The sequence below is a fragment of the Rattus norvegicus genome, chromosome 18, assembly GCF_021556685.1.
Source record: "Rattus norvegicus strain SHRSP/BbbUtx chromosome 18, alternate assembly SHRSP_T2T, whole genome shotgun sequence".
Taxonomy (NCBI): Eukaryota; Metazoa; Chordata; class Mammalia; order Rodentia; family Muridae; genus Rattus; species Rattus norvegicus.
Window position 1 is genome coordinate 39,745,147 of NC_141551.1, and position 10,553 is coordinate 39,755,699.

The 10,553-nt window shown below is 39.9% G+C and overlaps 1 pseudogene across 1 annotated transcript; it reads left to right on the forward strand.

Moving 5' to 3' along the window:
• The first annotated feature begins 2,525 nt into the window (after positions 1-2,525).
• LOC120098139 (ELMO domain-containing protein 2-like) lies at positions 2,526-6,012 on the forward strand (annotated as a pseudogene). The gene has a single exon (XR_015642527.1). The product of XR_015642527.1 is annotated as an ELMO domain-containing protein 2-like, transcript variant X2 (transcript).
• Positions 6,013-10,553: the final 4,541 nt, after the last annotated feature.

The following is a 10,553-nucleotide window of genomic DNA, read 5'->3' on the forward strand; positions in this document are numbered from 1 at the left end:
AATGAATTCATGACATTCATAGGCACATGGATGGAACTAGAAAATATCATCCTGAGTGAGGTGACCCAATCACAGAAAAACACACATGGTATGCACTCACTGATAAGTGGATATTAGCTCAAATGCTCGAATTACCCTAGATGCACAGAACACGTGAAAGTCAAGGATAACCAAAAGGTGAATGCTTCACTCCTTGTTTAAAAGGGGAACAAGAATACCCTTGGGATGGAATAGGGAGGCAAAGTTTAGAACAGAGGCTGAAGGAACGCCCATTCAGAGCCTCCCCACATGTCACCCATATATATACAGCCACCAAACTAGATAAAATGGATGAAGCAAAGAAGTGCAGGCTGACAGGAACTGGATGTAGATCTCTCCTGAGAGTCACAGCCCGAATACAGCAAACACAGAGGCAAATGCCAGCAGCAAACCACTGAACTGAGAACAGGACCCCCGTTGAAGGAATCAGAGAAAGAACTGAAAGAGCTTGAAGGGGCTTGAGACCCCCTATGTACAACAATGCCAAGCAACCAGAGCTTCCAGTGACTAAGCCACTACCCAAAGGCTATACATGAACTGACCCTGAACTCCAACTGCATAGGTAGCAATGAATAGCCTAGTAAGGGCACCAGTGGAAGGAGATGCCCTTGGTCCTGCCAAGACTGAACCCCCAGCGAAAGGGTTTTTTTGGGGGAGGGTGGTAATGGGGCGAGGATGGGGAAAGGAGCACCCATATAGAAGGTAGAAGGATAGTCGGAGGGTTTAGGGGGATGTTGGCCTGGAAACTGGGAAAGCGAATAACAATTGAAATGTAAATAAGAAATACCCAATTTAATAAAGATGGAGAAAAAATATTTATCTGCTATCTTTCTTGTTTTAGCATCTTAAGTTCAGTAGTTAATGTTCTTTGGAAAATTCACAAACCCTCACTCCTTCTTCTGTTTCTCTAATGTCTTTTGTGCATCTGTTTGCTTGGATGTCTCTTCTAGTTTCTGAGCATCTTTGTACCCAACAGCTTGCTGCTTGGGGCTCAATCCCTAATGTTTTGCAAGCTGCTTTAACACCAATTACATCAAACCATATGAGATACAGAATTACATATATAATTGACTAAAACTCACTAGACTGAGAACGATGGTAGAAAAATAGAAAATGAGTACTGGATATAGTATGAAGGTAAATATTATTTGGAAAATGTGTAAGCAGTAAGTGAATGAGTTAAAATAGAGTTATGATAAATTAGAAGAGAAGTGAGAGTAAATAAATGAAAAAAACAATAAGTAGAAGAATGGAGGGGAATGGTTTGGAGGAGAAAGAAAAATGCAAACAATTATAACAAATAAAAATGGAAGAGAAAAGTATCTCGAAATCAGAATTTCAAAAACTGAAGGAAAACAGTGAATTAAATATGAATTTTACAGATATCATCAAAATAGCCCCTTCACTTTCCACAACTATCTGCCCTGGTGTCTTTATCCTTGTTGGAGAGATGCTTACTTCAGGCTCCCTAACTTGTGGTTGTGCTGTTTCCTCTTCTCAAATCCACAGGGAAGGAGCATGTTAAACAGTAAATACCCTTTCAAGATGGTGCCCATTCAGTGCCCTCCACGCCATGCATAATTAGTAGCAAAAAGATTCTTCCTTACTAATAAGCCAGAGGAGTCTTGACAAAACTAGCAACTATAATTAAGTCTGCTGATAGCTACTGGCTTGTCCTAAGGGTAGCCTGACAGGCCCTTCTCTTTAGTGTGCCTTGCCTTACCCCAAAGATGACGATTTGGTTCTTTTGCCTTCCCAAGAAGACAAATATCTGGAACTACTTTTCACTTGGTTTTCATCCAGTGTAATGCCTTTTTCTCGGTATGTTACCTGCTCTTTCACTGTCTTTGTGAATTTGCAAAGACTTCCTTTCTTCTTTAGAACACTGTGTACTTCTTATCCTGACTCTTCTTAACCAGTCTACAGAGACATAGCTCTAGTTGTCATCCTTCCCAGAACTCAATGAGCAATCTTTGTCCTTTAAAAGAAAAGCATAAAAATTTCTCAAATGTTACTATTTAAAAATGCATTGTGCTAGAGATGGGAACTCATTCTTGAAATCCGGGGAACACAGTTTTGGAGTTACAGGTGATTCTATTAATTTGTCAAAGAGTGGTTGATTGTGAAGTTGGTAAATGGTCATCAGTCAGCGCTTCAGTAAGGCACACATTCTCTGGAGGCTGCTTTTATATTTTCTTCCAATCTGTCACATCAACAATCCCAAGAGCAGAATTAATTTGCTCTGTGCTCAGGGAGCCCAAATTAGAAGCATGATCAATGTGGCAGCACTGAAGTTAAAAAAAATTTCTACTTTTCATCACCATAACAGACAATTCTCTTGACTTGTGAGAAAATATATCCCCAAGAACAAAAAAAAGGAAAGAAAGAAAGAAAAAGGGACTTTTCTATTTCAAATAGCTGGAGACTTAAAAGGTGAAGATAAAACTTTTAAATGGTTTTAATAAAACATTAAACTCTTTGAAGTAGGTTTTCCGTTGCCGGTGTTTGCAGCTGGGGGAAACCGAGGCAGTGCCAGCTTCCCCCTAGTTCTTCCGCTTCTGTGAGGAAAACATGTTCCTTTCTTTGTGGGAGTTTTTCTATGGACACTTTTTCCGATTTTGGATGAAATGGGTTTTACGACAAATGACTGGAAAGTGTGAATTGCAGCGAATTTTTGACACCTATGGAGGTGCACAGAGGACCTACAGAATAGAAAATTCCTTGACATATTCCAAGAGTAAGGTCCTACACAATGCAACACGAGTTGCCGAGAGCGACCTGGACAGGTGCATAGTGGACATCATGAAGGAAAAGAAGATCTGCCCCGAGAAGGACAGCAGTTTTCAAATCTGCATGAGGACATGCTTACTGCAGATCACTGGCTATAGACAGCTCTACCATGACGTAGAAAATGTGAGGAAAAAGCCCTACGATTCTGCCAATGCACAGCATGAGAAGCTGCTCCTCAAGCTTTGGAGTCTTCTGATGCCAACGAAAAAGTTGAAGGCCCGGATCTCCAAGCAGTGGGCAGACATTGGTTTCCAAGGCGATGATCCCAAAACAGACTTCAGAGGCATGGGCATACTCGGACTGATCAATCTTGTGTATTTCAGCGAGAACTACACCAGCGAAGCACATCAGATCCTCTCCCGCTCAAATCACCCCAAGTTAGGTTGGGATCAATCTCACCGAGATGGCTTACAGCTTATTGAAGAGCGAGGCGCTGAAGCTTCATCTCTACAACTTCGTCCCTGGGGTACCCACAATGGAGCACTTTCACCAGTTCTACTGTTACCTTGTCTATGAATTTGACAAGTTTTGGCTTGAAGAAGAGCCAGAAAGCATTATGTACTTCAACTTGTACAGAGAGAAGTTTCACGAGAGGATCAAAGGACTCTTGATGGATTGCAATGCTGTGCTCACTCTGAAAACATGAACACCACTTATCTTCTCTTTCTACCACCTTTTGCACACAAAACAGAATTTATATGTTATTATAGAAATTATCTGATTAACTACACTCATATAATTTCCTACAAAAATACTTCAGAAACTCTATTTAAGGAAGCTAGAGGACAATCAGTGTGTGTTTACATTCGTTTATACCCTGTTCTCCAAAGAGCCACACCGTCCAGAGCCACGCCAACTACAGTTTGGAGCTTGGGTCTAGCCTCTTAGTTTCAAAAGTATAAATCAGGTATATTTATATTTAGCCAACTGATCAAAATGTGCACAAGTCTGTTCTCATTTTATGTGCTGTGCTCCCATGCTGGTGTCATTTAAAACCTCTGCAGGGTTCCTGTTCACTCTGGAAGTGGCTTCTGAATGCTCTTGGTCTTTTATCTCTAGGCAAATCAGCACGGGGTATCGTCTGAGGCTTTCTTTGTGTCTCTAGCTCTTGTCAAGAAGTCCTATCCTTAGAGCAGAGAGAGCGAGGCTCTGTCAGGGAGGGTGAACAATCATGGCGTCCTTTGATTTCTCCGGTGCCTGACTAGCAGAAATGAGAGGATGGCGGTGCTGGTGACTAGCAGCTTCTGTAGAAGTAGCCCACGTTGGAGGTCTTATTTTAAGGACTCTAGGCATTTACTCCAGTCCAGTATTTTCTTTTATCAGCTGTAGAAGGAACCTTCCTCAGAGCCCCACTGGAGGCCTGTGTGTTTAGAAAGGAGGTGCCTCTGCTGGGAAAATCTTGATTGCATTTGAAACATAGCTTCTTTTTCGATTAAACTCTCTTTGAAACACAAGAAGAAAACTTAGAGCTTTTTAGACATCTGTTCCCGATCATTGGTGTATTTGACTTGCTGTTCTCTTTTGCTTACCCTTGCTTTGCCTCTGGTGTTTCTGGCTGATGTTGTAGGGACCGGGTTAGCAGCCTGTGGGGTGCTACCATAGCCCGGATCATGACTGTGCATTTTTGTATAGCTTTATTCTCCAAAATCTCAGGAGGGCAGCAAGTACTGTGGAGGGTTATACGTGAGGAGATTCTGATGGGGCGGTACCCTCTTGGCATGTGTTAAGAGATTTATTCCCAGAGCCAAACTAAAAGAGCTTAAAGACTGGATGAGAAACACTGCTGAGTTCCGTGGAAACCAGTTTATGACATCATAGTTTAACCTAATACATGGTGATGTTTTGCACATCTTTTAATATCAGGTATGTAATGACTAGCTTGTGTGATAGAGGGAAGTTTGCTGCTTTCCCACAATTGTTCGTGTCTTCTGACAAGCCTGTCTTCACACTTGTCAGAGAGTGAGAGAGCGAGGGAGCACGGGACGGGTGTCCTTAGGAGAGCCACAGCTGTTGTGTTGTGTAGGCTGCATTGCAGAGCATGGGTTCAAACTGTTTCCTTAAGGAATATGAAACTTTATTTTTAAGTAGGTTTGCTTTATAATACTAGAAAGGATTTAACTTTTCAGTATTATAGGAATTTAATAATTGATTTCTTATAGGGGATTTGTCAACCCTGGTAACATAATTTCATTTTTAAAAAATCTTGTCGTCCAGGGTTTATGATATATTGTGTCGCCAGACCCTAACAAGGAGCACATGTTTACCGTTATTGTTCACTGTATTATAGTGTGAAGTCTTCCATGGACAGCAGCTGTATTTGTCTGTAACTTTTGTGCTAAAAGTACTTGTGCATGTATATTAATCTTTCAGCAGCCAGATCTTGGACTGATTTAACTCTTTATCAGCATATGTAATAAAACGACTACTTGAAGTATGAAAGAGGAAATAATAATTAATAATAATAAGTAATTATTTCCTGACAGAAAATAACTCTATAATGATGTGAAGAACATATTATCATAGTTAGGTTAATGTCACAGTCTTTAAATCCTCCTTTGTACATTACAGATATTGTTTGTTTGGTTTTTTTTTTGTTAGAATTATCATTAGCCATTTCATATAATTATATAGTGAACTGATCTGTAAGCCAATTCCAGCTTCAAAGTTCTGCTATTCTGGAAGCTTGACTGTCACTAGTTGTACACGAGAATTTAACAGGAAGCCCCAGACTGATGGGCTAGGTGTATGCAGGAAAGGAACAGCACAGTCAGTTCCCCTTACTTGCAGCAGACATCAGAACTTCATGCAGTTTTAAAGCCCATGTTTAGATGCTCACCTGTGTCTAGAACTATTAAAATTACAATGTAGCAAATTGGTAGTAATGGCATTGAGTAGCAAGAAAGTTATGTTACTTTTAGATTAAATAAAATAGAATCAATGTGGAGATGAATTCTTGTATATGTGAAGGTGAAGAAATTTTACCGGTGACAAGAGTAGCATAAAATATATAAACACAACATTTAGCAGTTCAAATGCTCTGAAAGACAATCTTTTTAAAAATGGGAGACACTTAGTTATCTCACAGAACCTAGACCAGGCTCTTTGTAAATAAATGTAACAGTACAGCTAGGTATAAAAATGATTTTAAACTGGCACCGTTTACAGTTCAAAAATCAAATTTTTTTTCTTAAAAATGTCTATCCTGTTTTTTCCTTCTATTGTAGAGCTACTAGGATTTGTATTATTTTTCTATGAAAATGTATGCAAAAAAAAGACTAAAGAGTCTTCCCTCAGTGTTGGCTATCATATCATTCTGTCCATTGAGAATATTCAGTGAAAGGGATTTTGATTAAAAGTTTTGCTCAAAGAAAAACGATTACTTGGGTGTGAAAAGCAGCTCTTCGTTTCTTCAGCAGAAGGGTATCAGCCAAATAAAAGATGGAGTTTGCCCGGGAGGGTGGGAGTTTATTCTTGTGCTCATAACTGGGGACCAGCAGCTGCGTCCTCAGAATAGGTGCTCTACTCTAACCCAGGAAGGGCGGTGCTTCTGGGGAGGCTTTGTCATGTTCACATGTGAGTAGCCTCTCCACACAAGCAGCTGTTAAATGAAGATGAGGGGACTTGTTAACACTCTGAGGAAAATCATGATGTGTATTTTTGGTTTTTTCTGTCTCCAGTTTTTTGATGAGATAAAATTTTTAAATGTAATGTAGGTAGGACCCAACGACCACATTGACTTTGGTAGGGTAGTTCTGTGTTTTGTTAAAGTACTGACCAATATTTAAGCTGTAGTGTTCCCTGGAGGGAAAGTACCCGTTGGTAACTTTGTCTATTTTGCATCAAGCATTTGAGTTTCATGTAAAAGCAGTAGTGTGAAATGTGATGTCCTTTTGTTTGTAATGTTAAGTGAGAGAATAAAATCACAGCTGAAACTGTAAAAAAAAAAAAAAAAAAAAAAAAAACTCTTTGAAGTAGTTCAGTGGTTAAACTATTTGCAATGCAAATGCTTTTGCAGTAAAGCTGATGAAAAACTAAACATAAAAATTGGCAAACAGGGGTGGGGCATTTAAATATTATAGCCCTGCAGACAGAATCCACTCAGTAGAACAATGTGTGGTCAACAGTTTAGTTTTCCTGTATCTTCCCTTTTTACATTTTACTTCCTTCCTGCTTCATTTATTAAAGACTTTATTATGTAAGTAAGTGAGTCTTTCTGTCTCTCTCTGTCTCTCTGTCTCTGAGTTTCTCTGTCTTTCTCTCTGTCACTCTCTGTCTCTCTCTGTCTCTGTCTCTGTCTCTGTCTCTCTCTCTCTCTCTCTCTCTGTGTGTGTGTGTGTGTGTGTGTGTGTGTGTGTGTGTGTGTGTGTGTAACCACATGTAGGTTTTCTCAGGAAGGTCTGAAGATGGCATTGGATTACCTGAAACCAGGCTCTGACAGTTTTTACAGTATTTAACACAGGTGCTAGGAGATGTGAACAGCCCAGGTCCTCTGCAAGACCAGCATCCACTTTGAACCACCAATTAGCCCACTTTTTTACTTTATGGTTCCTTTCCAATGTAAGCTAGTTAGTTTACATGGGTGTTTTTCAAATGATAACAGAAAGTTATTAAAGTTAAAAATAAACTATCTTACTTTGTATTAATCTTTTTACTAATGCTACTATCGAGCCAAAAAAAAAAAAAAAAATCCATGAGAGACACAGCAAATGTCCTCGGTGCTTCTATATCTGTTTGCTTTCAAAAAAGTGTCTTGCATTTTCATGTGCACACACACACACACACACACACACACACACACACACACACACACACACACACACTTGTGTACACAGGTGCTGTACTGGAAGAACATTCCTTGCATCCTGCTCATTTTTTGTCAAGAGGCTGCTGCCAATACTTAGAAAGTTAGCATAAGAATCTCCAAATAATTGAAACCATAGCACAGGCTTTTGTGCTGCAACTCTACAAGAAATGTGTGAACATTATGGAGAATAACAAGCCACAAAGACAAACCCTTCCTCATTTGGTTTTAAGGACTCCTCTTTAGAAAAGTTCTGGGGTAGCAGTATGGACAGAAGAATAACTGGATTTTGATCCTAGGAATAAAATAGTTTACTGTCTTCTGACTAATGCACAGAATAATATCATCCTATAATAAATCAAGAGCCAGCTTCAACTTTCACCTCTGCCTCTAATTCAGTGTGACCCTCGAGGAAGGCTTCTTAATGCTCTCATGCTGGTTCTTCAAGCTTTAGATGAGGATGTTACTCTAGATGCTATGCATATCTCCAAAATGCTAGGAAGTTAACCTTTACTATCTGCTGGGATGGCTCAGATTACATCCCAGAAAACTTACATATTAAGGGCAATAACTTAGAGCGAGTATTTTGCTGTCAGCATAAAAAATTAGATACAATTTAGCATATTGTTGGTCTTAGGCCTGTTCTGTTTTCATGTTGTCAACACAAAACTGACTTCTTATCCTTCAAACTGTTTTTCATTCCCTTGAATTTTCATCTTAACTGCTCCCCTTTTATATGTTGTTCCTTCTCCCAGGAAATGGATTTAAGGCAAGTCCACATACACACGTCTTAGTTCAGACCACAGGGTTCAAAGGTTGCTGGGGAGTAGCCTATCCTACTTCTAGCACGGTAGACTTCTGTTTTGTAGTTGTTATTAACATCATACCCTCAAAGGACCATGGGAAGAGGCTTTATTAGTCTCTAGACTAACGACTTATGGGGGATATTTAATAGTCTGCATTGTACCATCTAAGAACTGTTTTTATAATTAAATTGTTCTTTGACTGTATGGAGCTTTGAACTTAGGGAGAAGATTCAATGAGTCATTTAAACTTGGAATATGTTTTTCGTTTGCCTTCTTACCTATGGATCTGTTGGGATGGCAGCAATATATCCTGTGCCATGGTATTAGAACTTTTTTTAAAGGATTATTTATTTTATTTATATGAGTACATTATAGCTGTCTTCAGACACACCAGAAGAGGGCATTGGATCCTATTACAGATGGTTGAGTCACTATGTGGTTGCTGGGAATTGAGCTCAGGACCTCTGGAAGAGCAGTCAGTTCCCTTAACCACTGAGCCATCTCTCCAGCCCGTATTAGGACTTTCCGAGGGATCCAAGCAGGCTGTCAAATGCTTGCCCTTTTCTGTTTTTTGTCTTTCAGCTCTGTCACTAGAATATAAATAGGCATTAACAGGAATATTTTTATTTGCAAGGAGCAGGTACTCAGCAAAGGACAGAGAGGATTCCTGCATACTAGCTATTTATGGACTTTTCGGTGGCACTGTGATGAGTAGGAGACTGGGGATAGTTATAGAAAGGCCATAACTACTGAGTTCTCAACTGGCAAATTAGCTAGGGAATGTTCTCAGTCATTAACTGCTTGACTAGTTGTCTGAGAGTGCAAACTGATTTGGATTTATTCTTGGTGACAATCTTGTTAGACTATAACACGGGCTATTGTTAAGTTCTTTGTGCTTAATGTCCACATAAAGCACATACCAAAGAAATTCCATTATAGATTGCAATAGTAATACTTCAGCAGTCAACCTAACAATCACATCTACATACCATATATGGAATTACTTTCAAAGATAGAAAAATTGACTCACACAAAATATATCCTTTACTTCTGATAAAAACAAAGATGAAACATCAAAGGATAAAATTCTTATTTTTTTTAATTAACTTGAGTATTTCTTATATACATTTTGAGTGTTATTCCCTTTATTCCCTTTCCCGGTTTCCAGGCAAACATCCCCCTCCCCCCTCCATTTCCTTAAGGGTGTTCCCTCCCCATCCTCCCCCCATTGCCATCCTCCCCCGAACAGTCTAGTTCACTGGGGGTTCAGTCTTAGCAGGACCCAGGGCTTCCACTTCCACTGGTGCTCTTACTAGGATATTCATTGCTACCTATGAGGTCAGAGTCCAGGGTCAGTCCATGAATAATCTTTAGGTAGTAGCTTAGTACCTGGAAGCTCTGGTTGCTTGGCATTGTTGTACATATGGGGTCTCGAGCCCCTTCAAGCTCTTCCACTTCTTTCTCTGTTTCCTTCAACGGGGGTCCTATTCTCAGTTCAGTGGTTTGCTGCTGGCATTCGCCTCTGTGTTTGCTGTATTCTGGCTGTGTCTCTCAGGAGCAATCTACATCTGGCTCCTGTCGGCCTGCACTTCTTTGCTTCATCCATCTTGTCTAATTGGGTGGCTGTATATGTATGGGCGACATGTGGGGCAGGCTCTGAATGGGTGGTCTTTCAGTCTCTGTTTTAATCTTTGCCTCTCTCTTCCCTGCCAAGGGTATTCTTGTTCCCCTTTTAAAGAAGTAGTGAAGCATTCACATTTTGATTCTCCGTCTTGAGTTTCATTTGTACTAGGCATCTAGGGTAATTCAAGCATTTGGGCTAATAGACACTTATCAATGAGTGCATACCATGTGTGTTTTTCTGTGATTGGGTTACATCTCTCAGTATGATATTTTCCAGTTCGAACCATATGCCTACGAATTTCATAAAGTCATTGTTTTTGATAGCTGAGTAATATTCCATTGTGTAGATGTACCACATTTTCTGTATCCATTCCTCTGGTGAAGGGCATCTGGGTTCTTTCCAGCTTCTGGCTATTATAAATAAGGCTGTGATGAACATAGTGGAGCACGTGTCTTTTTTATATGTTGGGGCATCTTTTGGGTATATACCCAAG